Source organism: Neoarius graeffei, chromosome 25, assembly GCF_027579695.1.
Source record: "Neoarius graeffei isolate fNeoGra1 chromosome 25, fNeoGra1.pri, whole genome shotgun sequence".
NCBI classification, from domain to species: domain Eukaryota; kingdom Metazoa; phylum Chordata; class Actinopteri; order Siluriformes; family Ariidae; genus Neoarius; species Neoarius graeffei.
Genome location: NC_083593.1, coordinates 31,037,439 through 31,058,338, shown reverse-complemented (window position 1 = coordinate 31,058,338; position 20,900 = coordinate 31,037,439).

Genomic DNA, 20,900 nt, shown 5'->3' with positions numbered 1-20,900 from the left:
TATAACATCCTGAAATGAACACAGTCACCTTTTATATAGGAGCAGAACCAACATTTCATGAAGGACTGGATACAGTTAGCTTATACACTGTTTTTTTTTTAATTACATCACATTAAACAAACATATGCTGACACATCATTTGGATTAGCAAATAAAATAATGTCTTTTGTTTCATAAATGTAGTTAGATTTCCAGCCTTTTTGCTTGAATATAATATAGATATGGCTTGACTTGGAGTTGTTGATTAGCATTACAGTTCTGGTAATGTCAGTTATTGTTTTATTATTTTATACTTTGCTGGGAGACTGGGTTTTGGGGGATTACTGTATTTTCTATGCACACATACAGTAGCTTATAATGGAGGCCTTAAATGGGGAAAATAATATGACAACATTTGATAGAGTCAGTGAAAAAAGCGTCAACCTTACAGATGCTATATCATAGTTTTATATAGACTGCACACTTGTATAACAAAAGTCTTGAATAAACACCAACAGGAATCAGTGAACACCTGCAGTGTTGAAAAATCACTAATAGTCTTCGTTTCAACCTGGACTTTTAAAAAATACTGTACATATTGAATTAATAATGATTATTGTTATGGGGTTTTTAAATATACAGTATTTTTAAGTACCCAAGAAGACTATAAATAAATAATTGTGTGTGAGTTGTGCATGGATTGTGTTAGATGCCTGAAAAGAAGGTGAGATGGAATGCCACCCACTTACAGGACAAAGAGAACCACTGGGGAACATAGCATCTGGCATAATTTTTTATGTACACACCCATATACTTGGCCACAGCCAGAAATGCAAAGAAGCCTGGGGAAAATTTTCCAAAGGCACAGCAACATGAGTGCTTGTATTAATAATAATAATAATAATAATAATAATAATAATAATAATAACAACAACATTGTTGTTGTTGTAAAGACCACACTAAATTTAGACAAGTAAGAACATCATGTGTGCAGATGCAATAAAATTGTTTTTAAAATTCGTTAACAGAGAAATGAGATTCATAACTGCAGCAAAGGTTTAATTAAACCCATCTATTTTTTATTCTATTTATATAACGACTTTTGTCTATTTTTAAATTATTTTATCTTACCTGTTCAAGCACCAACCACCAAAGCAAATTCCTTGTATGTGAGAACATACGTGGCAATAAACTCGATTCTGATTCTAATTGAAGGAGGATTAATGAACTATGATACACAGGATAATGCCACAAAACAGCATGCTAATAGGGAGCATAAAGCTGTGTGATGCCTTGCAGTACACTGAAAACACACAGAGGTCAGTAAAGGTCAGTGCAAATCACTCACGGCAGGCCAGTCTAAACTTTTAGACCAGGCTTTCCAGCATGTTGTGTCACATATTGTATTTAATCCCTAGGCTGTCCACTGAATACATTCTAAGTACTGTGACCACAATCATTAAGTTTTTCTGTGTGGGAATGTGTAAAAATATTAAGAGAAAGATTATGAATTCATTTGTGTCATTCAGCTACAAATTACACAATTTTTATCTCTTTAATGAGTCAATTAACAAGTGAATATTGGTCTCAAATGAATGTTCTTCCCACAGGGATTCTCCTAAACCACTAGGTGTAGAACACAATTTGTTAATGGAGAAAAAGTGTGTAAAGCTACTGCAAGTATACGTGAGACTATCAGTCTAACAAGTGATGTGAAACAGAAAGCCAGCTATCATTCAGAAACATGCAACTACAATTACTTCAGCTTTAGTATTTTCTGAGAATACTAAAAGAACAATACATTAACTACAAAAAAAGGTTAACAAATTATTTAGTGTCAGTTATGTTCTAGAGTATTTTCTTTGATATATTTTTCTAAATTGTACCTCTGTTGAGCAAAAGGAGTGTTAAGCTCATTAGTGCTGTCCTTGTGTGTGTGTGTGTGTGTGTGTGTGTGTGTGTGTGTGTGTGTGTGTGTGTGAGAGAGAGAGAGAGAGAGAGAGAGAGAGAGAGAGAGAGAGAGAGAGAGAGATTTCCCAGGTGTGTAATATCTCCACAGCCCCTGGTGCATATAGTTGCTTGACTGCTGCATCCAATAATCTGTTGCTGTGGAAACGATCAGGAGTATGTTCATCACTCTGGCACAGAACAGTCCTCCCACAAAACTGCACACCCTGAGACCACACACCCTGTGACTGCAGACCAACTCTACACACACACACACACACACACACACACACACACACACACACACACACACACACACACACACACACACACGAGTTATGTTAGCATCAAGAGCCAGTGTTGGCCTCTCTCTCAGCAGCTCAGCTCTTCACTCTGAGGGGCCTAAGTGTCTGTAATTGCATTGTAATGAACACATTATTTCCACAGAGTGAACTGAGAGGTCGCAATCATGAAATCTCATCTCATCACACCACCTCTTTCTGTGTCTGTGTCCATATTTCTGCCTCTCTTATAAAATTAGTCTGCACAGGATGGATAAACATAGAGCACATATAGCCTATTCTATTACCCATTAGCAGCCATCAGATTTATGAAAAAAAAGGGAAATGGCATCAATTTTAATATTTTACATATACACCCAAAACCAATTTTACACAGTATGAAGCAGACTCATTTTCACTTCCAAATTATGATGTGTTACTATTTTCAAATCTAGAATTTTTACACTGTTACACTCAAACAGCCCTGTTGCTCTGTTCAGACTTCTCAGAATCCACCCATGGCCACATTGTTCAAACATAAGGCAGAAGAAAGTCTGAACATTGAAGTCTGTGCTGCTAATATGCATGTTATTAATATGGCACTTGTTTGCAATTTTGCAGATTTTTTACACACTCAAACAGCCCTGTTGCTCTGTTCAGACTTCTCAGAATCCACCCATGGCCAGATGCAAAATTTCCACAAAAAAAACCAGATCCTCTCTCATCTAGTACATTTGATCAGACAAGAGTGTAAACTATAGTTGCTCAGTCATTAATTGAATTTGTGAAGAAAAATCTAAAAGAGCACTTGCTCAGCACTAATCCATGATTTCATAACTAATTACAGCATTTATAATAACCCCTTCGAACACAAGGAAAAATGCTATGGAATTTCATGTAAAATTGTACACATTATGTCTGAAGGTGTTAAGCTAGGTATCACAGATTTGCATAACAATTCTGTATATTTTTAATTATGATTTGAATTGCAGGGCGGCACGGTGGTGTAGTGGTTAGCGCTGTCGCCTCACAGCAAGAAGGTTCAGGTTCGAGCCCCGGGGCCGGCGAGGGCCTTTCTGTGTGGAGTTTGCATGTTCTCCCCGTGTCCGCGTGGGTTTCCTCTGGGTGCTCCGGTTTCCACAGTCCAAAGACATGCAGGTTAGGTTAACTGGTGACTCTAAATTGACCGTAGGTGTGAATGTGAGTGTGAATGGTTGTCTGTGTCTATGTGTCAGCCCTGTGATGACCTGGTGACTTGTCCAGGGTGTACCCCGCCTTTCGCCCGTAGTCAGCTGGGATAGGCTCCAGCTTGCCTGCGACCCTGTAGAACAGGATAAAGCGGCTAGAGATAATGAGATGAGATGAGATTTGAATTGCGGGCGGCACGGTGGTGTAGTGGTTAGCGCTGTCGCCTCACAGCAAGAAGGTCCAGGTTCGAGCCCCATGGCCGGTGAGGGCCTTTCTGTGCGGAGTTTGTATGTTCTCCCCATGTCCACATGGGTTTCCTCCGGGTGCTCTGGTTTCCCCCACAGTCCAAAGACATGCAGGTTAGGTTAACTGGTGGCTCTAAATTGACTGTAGGTGTGAATGTGAGTGTGAATGGTTGTCTGTGTCTATGTGTTGCCCTGTGATGACCTGGCGACTTGTCCAGGGTGTACCCCGCCTTTCGCCTGTAGTCAGCTGGGATAGGCTCCAGCTTGCCTGCGACCCTGTAGAACAGGATAAAGCAGCTAGAGATAATGAGATGAGATTTGAATTGCACTGCTTTTTGTCCTTTATGACAACTCTAATATGTAGTCAATATATTTCGCATCAGTTTCACTCCTGATCTATGTTGTTACTTAAATGCAAATTGATCCAAAAGAGCTTTATATACAGTACTGTGCAAAAGTCTTAGGCATATGTAAAGAAATGCTGTAAACCAAAAATGGCTTAAAAATAATAAAATGAAATGTTTCAACATAAAAAAATACTGAACGTCTGAACGTTGAAGTCTGCCATAATAAATGAAACAAAGTCAATATTTGGTGTGAGACGACCCTTTGCGTTAAAAAAAACGTAGTCTCAGGTTCAACGAGTGCAGTTTTATAAGGAAATGAGTTGTAGGTTTTACTGAGCATCTTACAGAACCAGCTACAGTTCTTCTGGACACTTTGTCACACTCGCTTTTTAATTTTGCAGCAAAACCCAGTAGCCTTCATTATGTTTTCTTTTTTCATTAGAAAAGTGGTCTCTTTTGGAATATGCTGCTCAGATACAAAACTTTTTTTTTTGTAAGATTTAATTTTGTGCTGGAAAATGAACGTTTGGAACTCTAAAATGATTTTGTACTGACTTGATAATGTAGACGTCATAAAATAAAAATCTATAACAAAGTTTGTATGAAAAAGATAGGGTGCACAAGACTTTTGCACAGTACTGTATATACAGTGCATAATTAAACCAACTCAGCAAGTTCACAAGTTCAGTTTTCCCCATGACATGTAGTAACTACAAATTATTAACAATACACAATATTGTAGAAATGATCAGAGCTACCTTTATTCATGACACTTTCCAACTCCATGCTAAAAGAGAATGTGTGGTTCATTTGTGGAACACCATTAAAGATTAGTAATGGCAGTGCCAGCAGTGAGCCAGCATCTTTTAACCACAAGTGATTAGTTGCTCAATATGAAGAGCAGTAACATGAACTAAACTAGTGAAGAGACAAAGCCAGAGTGAGACACACAGCCAATCAGCTTGGGTTAATTTTATGATTTTGGATTCTTGCTGAAAAAACAAGAGCAGTGTGCAGCCTGCACTGATTCTGATGAATGCATGCCTTCCATCCAGTGGCCACAGCTCAACTATCTATAGCTGAAAAACAAACCTGGGTGTTAATGACTTGCAGTTGCATTAGTTATCCATCCATCCATTATTTGTACCCACTTATCCTGTTCAGGGTCACAGGCAAGCTGGAGCCTATCCCAGCTGACTATGGGTGAGAGGCAGGGTATACCCTGGACAAGTCATCAGATCATCGCAGGGCTGACACATCGAGAAAAACAACCATTCACACTCAATTTAGAGCCACCAGTTATGTCTTTAGACTGTGGGGGGAAACCAGAGCACACCCAAGCAGAACATGCAAACCCCACACAGAAAGACCCCCGTCGGCCGCTGGTCTCGAACCCAGAACCTTCTTGCTATGAGGCAACAGTGCTAACCACTACACCACTGTGCCATCCCTGTATTAGTTACATATAGTGAAATTCAGTTTGATAGTGTTCTGATTGTCGTAAGATGTTACCACTCAAAGGTATGGTTGATGTTATTTCTAGTTCTGCATGGTTCATGCATCATATTCTGTAAATGCTGAATACAAATACACATGTTGGATTGAGAAAATAAATATTACAATAATTGATCAGTCTAAAATTGTTTACAATAAAAGTAGTGCAAAAATGATTAAAAAAACACAAGATTTTAAAATAAAAATTCTGTGATGAGTGTATTGATGAGACTTCTATTTATATACAAATGTGAAAAAATGCTTTACAATAAATAAATAATTAGTTGTATACAGTAAATGTGGTAAATTAAAGAAGAAAGAAGGAAAAAATGACAAAGATGGAGAATTATGATTAAAGAAAATAGAAGTATTAGGTAGACACGTAGTGCTGTCTGTCTCCTTTTGTTTGAAAGCAATATTGTCAATATTGTCAACCGTGAGCACACTATATCCGGCCTACAATAAACCAGTGCACAACCACTGCATTGTAGTAGATAATGCAGAATAGAGTAAAATGTCTCTCATTTATTATACACTGGATAGTAAATCAGCTTCCATGAAAACTGGCCTCTTCAAGGGAGTTGAGCTATGCTTGGTTTAGCTCTTATGTGTTACAGACTGTGTGTTCGTGGGGTGGGCTGGGGGAGTCTGTCCTCTCTTCTGCTCACAGGGTCTGAAGATGAAAGCACCTCAGTGGCTCCATTACCTGCATTAGAGCAAGTTTCTCAGACCAATTGACGACTACAAAATGCAACAGGAAAGGCTCTTTTTTCCCTTCCAGGGACGTGAGTGGCGTACTTGCGTCTAACTTCATTTTTATAGACCACCGCCTATTTTGTTCCATTTCAACTGAGCTGGCAGAGGGGCATTTGATATCATCCCCGAACTATCAAAGTGGCCAATATGTCTCGACTAGAGAGAAGAGCAATTCTTCCTCTGATACAGCTGGCTTTTCAAAGAAGAATTTGTTATGGCACATGTGTATTAAAGTATGTTAATGGAAAAAAAATAGAACTGCATACACGTGCTGAAAGATCACGTCCAGAGAGGTTTAGGGATATATTTTTACTTTCTTCATTATTGTTAGCCATTACAATATAATTGCATAGTCAGGTCTGTATTTTTTCATTCTAATTCCCACAGTTAAGACTATTCCCTGAAAAGTCCTCAAGAGCAATAAAACCTGCAGTTTATACATGAATAATATTTATTTTACATCGCAAAATCCCCATAAAACACCTGAAGTGCTGAATTCATTCCAACTGTGCTGAATTATCTCCTACAATATTGGATTAATTTGTAAATTCTTAATTTTTCAGTAAAATGTATTTATCGAGCACACTTAAAATTACTTACATACATACTGACCTGTTCAGAGTTTACTCTGTATATACAGTACTACTCATCTGTAATTTGTAGATAGTACACACTGTAGAATTGTCATCTCATATCTATCTTTAGATAGACCATAGGGTCCAAATTCCAAGATCATTACTAAATATGTTTCTATTTTGCATTCTTTTATAATTTGATTTTTTCATTACAAAATAGATTATCAGCAATAATTTGAGTGAAAACTAGAACCTAGGAAATATTTACTTGCCAGAATTTTTTACTAGTTGGTACATCTTCTTTGTGTTTTAATGACAGTGAGCACTTGAGTTGACACACACACACACACACACACACACACACACACACACACACACACACACACACACACTCCACATGTTTGTGTAAAACCTGATGATCCATATTAGATCAATCCCATGCCATCTGAACATGTGCATCAGTGGAAGGAGTTAACATGGTCAATATCACACATTAGGTTAAATTTAAATAGTAACTTTAAGAAACAGTGCAGAAGATATTGAACATTTAACTTTCTAAGTTTTATTTATTTATTTTTATTTCAAAATTCTAAACATTCTGTTCGTTTTCATTTTTAATGAAGAAAAGTCCTGGATTTTCAGTGTGGTCTCAGACCTTTGGATCCCACTGTATATATTCACATCTTATATTCTTTTAAAGCCAATGGATTTTTTAAAATCCATTTTCACTTTTCCCTTTAGCTGTCCAATTCACAGCTTTCAGTTTAGTCTGTGTTAACGGACAATTGCCAAATCCAATTCCTTGTAAGTGAAACCTTACTTGGTCAATCAGGTTTTGGGTTTTTTTTCCTGGCTTTGATTTTGTGTAGAATAAAACAGAAAAATTAAATTAGAGAAATGGCACGGTGGTGTAGTGGTTAGCACTGTTGCCTCACAGCAAGAAGGTTCTGGGTTCGAGCCCAGTGGCCGATGGGGGCCTTTCTGTGTGGAGTTTGCATGTTCTCCCCATGTCTCCATTGGTTTCCTCTGGGTGCCCTGGTTTCCCCCACAGTTCAAAGACATGCAGTTAGGTTAATGTGGGGTGGCCTTGGGCTGAAGTGCCCTTGAGCAAGGTACCTAACCCCTGACTGCTCCCCGGGTGCTGTAGTATGGCTGCCCACTGCTCTGGGTGTGTGTGCGTGTGTGTTCACTGCTTCAGACGGGTTAAATGCAGAGGATGAATCTCACGGTGCTTGAAGTGTGCATGTGATAAATAAAGGCTTCTTCTTCTTCTAAATCACACCCAAAACAGTAGGCAAAGGTTACAGCATAAACTGTATGTAAGATGTAAAGCAAACAGGTTTTATGAGGAAGAAGGCAAGGACATTTAAAAACAAAACAAAAATACACTAAATGAAACCCTAAAACAAACTGGGAGTCGATGAAGTGACATGAAAACTAGTCTTCTGTTAACTTGTACTGTATTGTGGGAGACTTTCTGGATATAAACATTGGGATTTGCTGAGAGTAGGATCAATAATTTGAAATGACTAATAATTAAAATAAAACAATTAAATGTAAAAATGTAACACAATGTAGTATTGGCCCCCGATGCCCTCTATGTAGCTTCACTGCTCTACACTGGGGAAAACAGTTTTTATTGTTAGCTGCCAACATCAAAATAAGACAACCTTTCCAAAATTATTTACCATATATAATTAATCATTTAATTGTAAATTATTTTTTTAAGATGGAAATAATTATCATTTACTGACATCTAGCCTACTCCCCCTTTTCAGATTGCCTTACTATCCTTAGCTAACATGTACACAAGTTTCCCAAAAGGTCAGAATGGATATCAGACTGATTGTTGTGTTTTATTTTGTGTGCCCCTTTCAGTACCACTCTCATTAGAGCACACAATAAAAACCTGTTTCCAGGCCCTGACCTCTTAAACATAATGCATGCAGCCTCAAAAATGTATTTGAGGCCTTTAAGTTGCCAGCCGCATCCCTCCTAAATGCCTAAATCAACTCTTTAGAATTTCATTTCGCATCCATCGGTTGGCTAATTTGTACAGCAAGTGCTTTCAGCATTTTCCCAGCATTTAAGCAGTGGCCTTAATCAAAAGAGCATGCAGCCGATTCCCCCTCTCGTCGCTGCCAGACAGCGCTGTGGATGTGGAATAAAACCCTTCCACTTAACCACTTAGATGAATATATCAAGAAACTCATTTGTCATTTTAATTGCATGATTTGAGGAGGTGCTGCCTTCCTTTGCCTCTTCCATTTTGGTTCATTTCCAATGTGAGCGCACATTAGATTGATCTATGAAAGACTGCAGAAATCACAACACTTAAGTCTTTTCATTTCACCGTAATTAGATAATTGAAATTCCTGTCACTGTCTCTACACTTTAGGAAAACACAAACATTAGCCACACCAGAGATGGAAGGGATTGCCTTTTACTCTCTATACTTTCTACTTTTTAAAATTTGCTTTTACTTCTTGTTTGTTTTTTATTTTTTCCCCTTCACTCTTACAGTTGCCAAAGCTTTATTCCATCTCCCAAAGCCAGAAATAGTACAGTGCCTGTCCATTTTGTTGAGATTTAGCAGGCCCATTAAGTGATTGCTAGCTGAAATGACAGGGCACATTTCTCCTGATACACTCCGAGAAATACGGCTGTGGCGCATTAAGGGCGCATTACTGAAGCCCATTCTCCAGTAGCTGCAAGGATATCCATTAAGGTGGCTCACAGCCCTAAATTTTTCCATTTTCTCTCTCACTAAACTTGACTTTGCACATTATTCCCTCCTCTGTTTTGTAATTTGCAGCAACAAATTATATCGAGGGAAGCTATCTCTCTCTATGTGTTCCCTCTCGTGCTAGCTATTTTCTGTGACTGATTCTGAAGTGTCAAAATGGACACATCATTAGGAGATAACTAGGTCTGATGGACAGATGCTTAGGAGTTAGACAACTTTTCTGCTGCAGTCTGAGAGCTGTCTGGAAAGGGAGGCAGTCTGAAAATGTGCGTCAATTGATGACATCCTGTTGTTTTAGAAAAAACTGGGGTGACTTTAATTTCAACTCTTCAAACTGCTAGTAATCAGATACGAAGATTATTATAATTATTCCATAATCAGATGTGGAAATATTATGACCACTTTCATTAACATACAGTACATTTAGAGCATAGCTTCAATCTTGTGCCTGGTCAGAGTTGTGCTGGGTTACATTAGGCCACTTAGTTGGAAAATATTTGTGTTAGAAAATATAGCAGGCAAGTATAAACAAAAATAATTACTGTGTGAGCACATCTCATGTTGGGACCAATTATGAATTATACATTCGAGTGACATAGCTGAGGTTGAGGAACTGCCAGAGCGAGAATTTCCATAGTGGGCATAGTATCAGGGTCTATATACAGGTAATGGCATTGTGTTACGGCCCTAATTTAAAGGCAAAACACAGTTATTTTGATACTGATATTATTTTTGGTGAAATTAGTTTTTAATGACAGTTTTTATACTCAAAGACTACATTGAAATGACGGACATTGAATAAAAAAGGCAACCTGCAATCAGAAAAATAAAACAACTCACTTGAAAGTGCATATAAACAGACAAGACCTTGTTCAAGTGCAGAGAAACACACACCACCTCAGAAACAGCCCTCTGTTCAGCATTTGCCCCCTGCCATGGTGACATTCTCATTGCGCTTTACCCATTAATGCTGCCATTGTTGATCCTGGGGACTCATGGGGTCCGACGAGAGACTCAATAAGCACTGCTTAAGCAGCCATCACCATTCACCAGCAGCAGTCAGAGTTGGAGTACAGCCAGTAGATCAGCAAAACAATGCCCTGGTTGCATCTGCCTTTAATAGTCAATGTCATACACACTTAAGTAAATTGGGGCTCTGTGCAGCTCTAGGTCATGCTTGAAGGCGAACTAATACCTCAACATGGACTCCTAGCAGGGGAAGACATGTTAATTCTCACTGGTCAATTTTAACCCCCTAAGTGAGCAAGATAAAAAAAGGGGCTGCATCTATTGATGTGGCGTTTGAGAAAGGACTTTCTCAGCCTAGCCCAAAGGAGCAGGTAATCCAGCAGGAAGCGGAGGGGAAACAAGGCTTATAATCGCACCGGTGGGCCTTTCAGCAGGCCCCATGCAAAGCTGCATGACCTTTCTTTCAGCTAACTCCCCATGCCACGTTGAGTTATTGCTCTAAAAGCACTCTGTCACCAAGCAGAGGAGAAACGCATGGCGCAGGTTCTCATGCAGGCACTTGCCTCATAAAACATTCAAACATTTATGGGGAGAATTACAGCGCAGCAGATGTCAATATTTTCATTCAGTGCATTGATTTTTTATTTTGTCCAAATGAATTGGTGCTTGATGAGAAACACTCACCTTCATGGTTCTGTAACATATTCCATACTTTGTGAGCTAAAAAACAAACCATGTTATGAAACTCACACTCAGCCTTAAATTGAACTACAATTAAAAAAAAAATCAGAGATTATTTAACCCAAGATATGGTTTTAATTACAAAACATTTCTCCATCTCCAATTTAAAATCCTAATTCTAGTGATTTCAAATTCATATATTTGGGGATATCAGTATGGTAGAACACCAAAGTGAGCACTCACTTGGCTTATTCAGAGTTATCCTCTGCTCCCACATTTATCTTTGTCAAAAAAAAGAAAGGTTTTCACAGGTCACTGGCTGTATCCACCCAACAGACTGGGGTTTTCTGAGAGCCCACTGCAGTCCATTGAGCACTCGCTGTCTTGCTGTGCAGCATGTTCTCACAGCCAGACACACTGCACCTTATCCTTGAACACTGAACTCTGGTGCAACCTCAACAGCATCACGGAGAATTACACTCAGACCATTGTTGCAACAGTGGAACAGTCTAGTCACTGTGTTGCTCTTGCTTTTTCCTACCAGTGTTTTAATGCAGTGTCTCAATTGCTCACCATGTTCTGCTTTTGCTGTTGCATTTATTGAGTTTTACTCTCTCTCTCTCTCTCTCTAGCGGGAGGCACGGTGGTGTAGTGGTTAGCACTGTTGCCTCACAGGAAGAAGGTTCTGGGTTTGAGCCCAGTGGCTGATGGGGGCCTTTCTGTGTAGAGTTTGCATGTTCTCCCTGTGTCTGCATGGTTTTCCTCTGGGTGCTCCAGTTTCCCCCACAGTCCAAAGACATGCAGGTTAGGCTAATTGGTGGCTCTAAATTGACTGTAGGTGTGAATGGTTGTTTGTCTCTACGTGTCAGCCCTGCGGTGATCTGGCGACTTGTCCAGGGTGTACCCCGCCTCTTGCCCATAGTTAGCTGGGATAGGCTCCAGCTTGCCTACGACCCTACACAGGATAAGCGGTTATGGATAATAGATGTGTGTGTATATATATATATATCATTTGACGCCTTTCTGCTTTTCTGTTTTAGCCAGCATATATATATATATATATATATATATATATATATATATATCTGTGAGCGCACCAATCCTTAGGTGTATAAAGTTACAACTTAAAATGCAATTAGTGATAACTGTAGACTTTTCAGTGGACTACAACCTTTTTAAGGGAATGTGATGTAGTCAACCATTTATCATGTCCCAGACCAAGCTGCCATTTTTCCACAAATTTGCAGAATTTTTGCCAAATTCTGAATAGGGTATTCACATCAAAGATTTAGTTTTATCTGTATTACTTCTTTCATCATTTTATTTCAAATTAAAACCAACATTACCATTCAAAACCATATAGTTTATTGACTGTGAGTATATTTAGTGGGGTACCCCCACAGTACCCAGTTTCTGAGACAGACCCATTAATTATATATATATATATATATATATATATATATATATATATATATATATATATATATATATATATATATAAAATTACTTTGACTTGTACTTCATTACAGACAGTATGAACCCAAGATATTTCATGTTTTTTCTGGTCAACTTTATTTTATTTTTTAATTTTAATATACATCCATTCCTGTGTTTCAGGCCTGCAACACACTCTAAAACAATTTGGTTTGGAGTAGTTTAGGGCTAGTAATGAGGTAAAACAATTAAATAAAGATGTCATTTGAAACAGATGATGTCAACAGGTGATTGCAGTCATGATTTGTTACAAAATCAGTATCCAGGAAAGGCCTAGTCTTTGAGGAGCAAAGATGGGCCGAGGATCTCCAGTTTGTCAACAAATGTGTGAGAAAATTATTGAAATGTTTAAAACCAATGTTCCTCAAAGAAAGAAAGGAAAGGATTTGGATATTTCACCCTCTAAGGTGCCAAATAGCATTCAACAATTCAGAGTCTGGAGGAATTTCAGTACATATGGTGCAAGCCTAAGCTAAGAACCTGTGATCTCTGAACCCTCAGATGGCACTACATCAAGAACCATTATTCATCGATAGCTGATATAACCACATGTGCTTAGGTTTATTTTGGTAGACCTTTGTCAAGCATAACAATGCAGAGTTACATCCACAAAAGCCAGTTAAAACTTTACTCTGGAGGAAGGAAGCCTTATGTTAACTGTGTCCAGAAGTGCTAGTGAGTTCTTTGGGCTCGGAAGCATCTTGGACGGACCATCACACAGTGTTGACGTGTATTGTGGTCAGATGAATCAATATTCCAGATCTTTTTTTTTTTTTCAAAGAAATGGACACTATGTGCTCTGGACTAAAGATGAAAAGGACCATCCAGACTGTTACCAGCAACAAATCCAAAACTCAAGTCAAGTCAAGTTTATTTGTATAGCGCTTTTAATAATAGACATTGTTGCAAAGCAGCTTTGTAGAAAATTAAAGGCTTTAAACATTAGCTAATTTTATCCCTAATCTGTCCCCAATGAACAAGCCTGTGGTGACAGTGGCAAGGAAAATCTCCCTCAGGCGACATGAGGAAGAAACCTCAAGAGGAACCAGACTCAAAAGGGAACCCATCCTCATTTGGGTGATAACAGATAGTGTGATCATAAATAACTCGCTTCTATAACTGTGTCCTATAGAGTCACAAACTATAATTGTGAAAACAGGAAAATAATTATTGTTTTAACATGAAGTCTCTTTTGTTGAAGTTATAAACTGTTCATTGATGGAAAGTTGAGTGCAAAATTGTTCATGACAACTGCAGTTCTAAAGTTAGCAAGTCAGCTGTAGTCCTCAGACATAAGCATATTACTGTAAGTGTCACAAGAGTGTGTGTGTGTGTGTGTGTGTGTGTGTGTGTGTGTGTGTGTGTGCTGACTGCATCCATACATCCCAGTTTACCAAAACACTCTATGTCTGAGGACCCTCCAGATCTACACCTTTACCCAATAAATACTAACAAAAGGCTTGACGAAACAGATATGTTTTCAGCCTAGATTTCAACACTGAGACTGTGTCTGAGTCCCGAACACTACTTGGAAGGCTGTTCCATAACTGTGGAGTTTTGTAAAAAAAAAAAGGCTCTGCCCCCTAATGCAGCCTTCACTATATGAGGTACCAGCAGATAGCCTGCACCTTTTGATCTAAGTAGGTGTGGTGGATCATAAAGGAACAGAAACTCACTAAGGTACTGTGGTGCAAGACCATTCCGTGCTTTAAAGGTCAGTGGGAGTATTTTGTAATTAATACAAAATTTGATTGGGAGCCAATGCAGTGTGGATAAGACAGGGGTGATGTGGTCATATCTTCTAGTTCTAGTAAGGACTCTTCAGGGGAGTAGCTAGGATTTTTCAAAGGGGGGGGTCACACACTGACTGGCAGCCTGAGTACATTATGTAACAAAAAAATAATCACCATTGCTAGTTTTAGGTAGGGGCGGCATGGTGGTGTAGTGGTTAGCGCTGTCGCCTCACAGCAAGAAGGTCCTGGGTTCGAGCCCCGGGGCCGGCGAGGGCCTTTCTGTGTGGAGTTTGCATGTTCTCCCCGTGTCCGCGTGGGTTTCCTCCGGGTGCTCCAGTTTCCCCCACAGTCCAAAAACATGCAGTTAGGTTAACTGGTGACTCTAAATTGACTGTAGGTGTGAATGTGAGTGTGAATGGTTGTCTGTGTCTAATGCCGCTTTTCCACTACAAACGCGGCTGAGTCGAGCTGAGTCGAGCTGAGCGGGGCTGTTGGAGTTGCATTTCGACTACAACCGCGCTGAACCGTGCTGGCTGGAAGTGGGTGGACACATTGGGTGGAGTTAGCGAAAGTGGGTGGACGTCACGTGATGTCGTTAAGCAGCGCAAACAGTGACATCAGTGACAGTGGCGGAACAAGTCAGAGCCGGGCCGGGGGCGGTGCAAATGACCGGGCCCTTTATTAAAGTTTATCATAACATCATTTTAGGCTACAAAATGTCCGCAACTGCGGTGTTTACCAATTTCAACACTACCGGGTGCAACTATGTTATTTAGTACATCAAGTCCTTCAAACGAACATGTAACTCAGAAACAAAAAACATTAGGATACTGTACATGGCTCATAATAAAACATCAATAGCCTATACTGCGCACATTATTTGAAGGGCATACGAATGAGCGCTCAGAGGTTGCAACGGTGACAGGAAGAGTCAGAAATAAAAGAAGGGCGGTGCAAACCTCACTGAATGCACTGTGTTTACCAATTTCAACACTACGGGGTGCAACTATGTTATTTTGTACATTAAGTCCTTCAAACGAACATGTAACTCAGAAACAAAAAAACATTAGGTGACATACTGTACATGGCTCATAATAAAACATCAATAGCCTACTGCGCGCATTATTTGAAGGGCATACGACGAGCCTTGCGCTCTGCGAACTCGTCCACGATGCTCTGTATGTCACTGATTCAGTGATCTTTTAAGCGGTAGTCTCACGACCCGGATAGTAAACAATAAACATGGAGGACATGAAGTCGTTAGTGTTGCTGGTCTTGGTGCTGTGGCTTGTTGTCACCGACAACGGCAACAGATACTGGCAAGAGCGTATAGATGAGGCGAGGCGCATAAGGCTTCAGAAATTCTCGTAATTCGTAATTATTATTCTTCCGGGTTTGCGGTGTTTACAGATCCCAGCGCGCTCGCGGGGCGTGTGTGGGCATGTGAGGACACTCCTCCTCACCAATCAGTGCACAGGGGAGTGTCTGCTCACGCCCCCAACCTCACTCGGCACGGCTTGGCTCGCTTCAGCCCCACTCCAAAACGGTGCGAGTTTTAGGGGCTAAGCAGGGCTGAAACGAGCTGAGTCGTGCTGGTTTTTGGTAGTCGAAACGCGAGCCGTGTCGGGCTGAAGTGAGCTGAAGCGAGCTGAAGTGAGCTGAAAAAGGGTAGTGGAAAAGGGCCATATGTGTCAGCCCTGTGATGACCTGGTGACTTGTCCAGGGTGTACCCCGCCTTTCGCCCGTAGTCAGCTGGGATAGGCTCCAGCTTGCCTGCAACCCTGTAGAAGGATAAAGTGGCTAGAGATAATGAGATGAGATGAGTTTTAGGTAGCTTAGAAACAGGCTCTTCCATTATTGCTGTTTCTTCCACGTTTTCTTGATGTTGTGTCATAGAAATGGCACACTAAAACTTAGCTTCGAAGCCACAAAATGCAACTTTGATGGAAAAAAATATATAATAAATTGCTTACCTCTCTTCACATCAAAAGAAGGAGGAAAGTTTCGCTTGTTTTGACATGGCGAATTATTAACACAAGAGGAAATACTCGTAATTTACAACTAAAAAGACTGCAGCTACACTCAGTGCGTTTACATGCACATCCAAATCGAGCTACTGTCGGTAATCGAGCTAAGGGTCCCAGCAGGGGTGCCAGAGAAATCCAATCCTACATGCACACAAGGAAATCGAGCTATTGTGTGAGGTACATTGTGCACCCGAGCCACAGGTGGCGCTACACGCCCCATCGTGTTGGTACACTTCCGGTTGTCGTCATGTCTTCAGACTGTATGGCTACAAACTGTCCTGTGCAGACCACTGTTTTGTAAGACAACTTATTTTGCACAATTGTATATTTTTCTAAAGTCCATTTTTTGCTTACAAAAAATATTTTTTTTTGCCTACAATTTAACTTATGTCTTAATAAACACACAAAAAGTTCAATTGTTTTGTTTTTATTGACATTCTTCAGATGTTGGACATATATATATATATATATATATATATATATATATATATATATATATATATATATATATATACACACACACACACACAAATACAATGACTTGTTTATGTACACAATTCACAGCTATGCAACAGCTGTACAGATGTATTTGGTGATACAGTAAGTGAGCTAAGTTTTAACAGTGCAAACAATGCCACAAAAAGAAAAGATTCATGCCGTTGTCATGATTCGTTGCGTCATGCCGACCGAGGCTGTTGTGTTTCCCGCTTGTGGTCTCATCACTCGTCACTTCCGGAAGGGGCAGTGCTGAAATAAGTAGCTCGACTACGTAGCTCGATAGGGTATACATGCACTAAGTAGCTCTGCTACAATCGCATAATCTAGGTCGTGTAGCTCGATTACGAGAAATCAAGTTCGGTTCGATTTCAGCCTAGCTAAGGTGTTTCCATGGCATTTAGAACTTCGATTTCAGTCGAGCAACGGCAGAAATTCGATGTTCTCTATGTGCATGTAAACGCACTGACTGGCAGTTGCGCTTGCGCAGAACTGTGTCAGTCCTGCGTGCCTTGACTCGTGCACCTGAAGGCACACCTCCTGCGTGCGTGCCTAATGAGCTCCAGCATGTGCTCCATTAACAAAAACACTTGTCTTTGATTAATGAACTATGTTTAGGCTATTTAAGGACTGCGCCCATGCAAAGATGATGCGAAGTATTATGCCACGTCTAGTGTGTCTTACTGAGCCTTGTTCCCTGTCCTTGTTGACCTCCTGTTTTTTTGACTCCTGTTTCTCGTCCCGTGATCTTGTATAGTTTTGCCTCTGATATTCTGTCCATGCCTTGATTGACCTCCTGCCTGTTTCCTCGATTATGACTTTGCCTGCTGTTTTGGACTGTTTGCCTGTTGTGTGTGTTTCACGCACTTTATGCTCATATTGCACTGTGTATTATTTAACATATCTGCACTTACATCTGCCTCTCCTGCACACACTCTGACAAACTGGGTTTTCGCGGCCAAACCACAGGAAGTCCATACAAGGTTATAGAAACCCTAATGAGGCTGAGGTGACAATCTAGTTTAAAAAAATGTTAGAAAAATTACAGTGGGCGCTTTTCTAATATTCTTATGCGGCTATTGAAAAACTGTATGGTCCGACAAAGTGGGGGGTCATGGGCACCCCAGGACTCCCCCCCCCCCCAGCTATGCCCCTGCTCTTGCTGCTGCATTTTGAACTAACTGGAGCTTGTTTATGCACTTATTGGAACATCCAGACAGTAAGGCATTACAATAATCCAACATAAAGGTAACAAAAGCATGAACTAGTTTTTTGGCATCATGTAGTGACATTATATTTCTTATCTTAGCAATATTTCTGAGATGAAAGAAAGCTATCCGGGTAATGTTATCAATATGAGTTTCAAATGAAAGACTGAAGTCAATGATCACCCTGAGGTCTTTTACTACTGCATGAGAAGAAACAGAAAGGCCATCCAGAGTTACTGTGTAATCAGAAAACCTACTTCTAGCTGCATGTGGTCTTAGTACAAGTACATCTGTCTTGTCAGAGTTAAGCAGAAGGAAGTTAATAAGCATCCAGTGTCTAATGTCCTTTACACATTCCTCAGTTCTATTAAGCTGGTGTCTCTCATCTGGTTTTGCAGTAACTTACAACTGTGCGTCATCAGCATAACAGTGGAAACTAATATCGTGCTTATGAACAATATCACCCAGAAGTAATATATATAAAGAAAAAAGCAGTGGACCCAAGACAGAACCTTGTGGAACACCAAACTTTACCTCAGTATGTCTAGAAAAATCACCATTTACATCAACAAACTGATATTGATCAGTTAAATAAGAGCTGAGCCAGTAGAGGGTCGTTCCCTTAACTCCCACAACATTTTCTAGTCTATCCAGGAGAATGGAATGATCAATGGTATCAAAGGCTACACTAAGGTTAAGGAAAACAAGCAGGGAGACACAGCCCTGATCAGATGCGAACAGTAGGTCATTAATGAAAGCCAGGGTCTGTCATGGGATGTGGTTGTGTCAGTGCCCTTGACAAAGGTAACTTACACTATTGTGATGGCAGCATTAATGCATTAATTCATGAGGTAAAATATCAAATAATGTGCTGCTGTATTGTTGGTTTGAGTGCAAGGTCAAAGATTATTTACAAATCATTGTTTTCAGTGTTAATTTCAATTTCAACATACTGTCCCAACTTTTTCTGATTTGGGGTTGTCTACATTTTATATACAGTGGTGCTTGAAAGTTTGTGAACCCTTTAGAATTTTCTATATTTCTGCATAAATATGACCTAAAACATCATCAGATTTTCATACAAGTCCTAAAAGTAGAAAAAGAGAACCCAGTTAAACATATTAGACAAAAATATTATACTTAGTCATTTATTTATTGAGGAAAATGATCTAATATTACATATCTGTGAGTGGCAAAAGTATGTGAACCTTTGCTTTCAGTATCTGGTGTGACCCCCTTGTGCAGCAATAACTGCAACTAAACATTTCCAGTAACTGTTGATCAGTCCTGCACACCAGCTTGGAGGAATTTTAGCCCATTCCTCCATACAGAACAGCTTCAACTCTGGGATGTTGGTGGGTTTCCTCACATGAACTGCTTGCTTCAGGTCCTTCCACAACATTTCAATTGGATTAATGTCAGGACTTTGACTTGGCCATTCCAAAACATTAACTTTATTCTTCTTTAATCATTCTTTGGTAGAATGACTTGTGTGCTTAGGGTCATTGTCTTACTGCAAGACCCACCTTCTCTTGAGATTCAGTTCATGGACAGATGTCTGAAATTTTCCTTTAAAATTCACTGGTATAATTCAGAATTCATTGTTCCATCAATGATGGCAAGCCGTCCTGGCCCAGATGCAGCAAAACAGGCCCAAACCATGACACTACCACCACCATGTTTCACAGATGGGATAAGGTTCTTATGCTGAAATGCAGTGTTTTCCTTTCTCCAAATATAACGCTTCTCATTTAAACAAAAAAGTTCCATTTTGGTTTCATCCATCCACAAAACATTTTTCCAATAGCCTTCTGGCTTGCCATGTGATCTTTAGCAAACTGCAGACGAGCAGCAATGTTCTTTTTGGAGAGCAGTAGCTTTCTCCTTGCAACCCTGCCATGCACACCATTGTTGTTCAGTGTTCTCCTGATGGTGGGCTCATGAACATTAACATTAGCCAATGTGAGAGAGGCCTTCAGTTGCTTAGAAGTTACCCTGGGGTCCTTTGTGACCTCGCCAACTATTACACGCCTTGCTCTTGGAGTGATCTTTGTTAGTCGACCACTTCTGGGGAGGGTAACAATGGTCTTGAATTTCCTCCATTTGTACACAGTCTGTCTGCCTATGGATTGGTGGAGTCCAAAATCTTTAGACATGGTTTTGTAACCTTTTCCAGCCTGATGAGCATCAACAACGCTTTTTCTGAGGTCATCAGAAATATCCTTTGTTCGTGCCATGATACACTTCCATAAACATGTGTTGTGAAGCTCAGACTTTGATAGATCCTTGTTCTTTAAATAAAACAGGGTGCCCACTCACACCTGATTGTTATCCCATTGTTTGCAAACACCTCACTTTAATTTCACCTTCAAATTAACTGCTAATCCAAGAGGTTCACATACTTTTGCCACTCACAGATATGTAATATTGGATCATTCTCCTCAATAAATAAATGACCAAGTATAATATTTTTGTCTCATTTATTTAACTGGGTTTTCTTTATATACTTTTAGGACTTTTGTGAAAATCTGATGATGTTTTAGGTCATATTTATGCAGAAATGTACAACCCCGATTAATCTGTGGTTGGTAGAAGAGAGCAACTGGACTTGATTGAAAAGTCTTGAAGACGTTTCACCTCTCGTCCGAAAGGCATCCTCAGTTCTGTCTGTCTCTGTTCAGTGATGGTCGTTCCAGGTTGACAAAAAAGAACGATCCTCTCTGGCTAAGATGTCT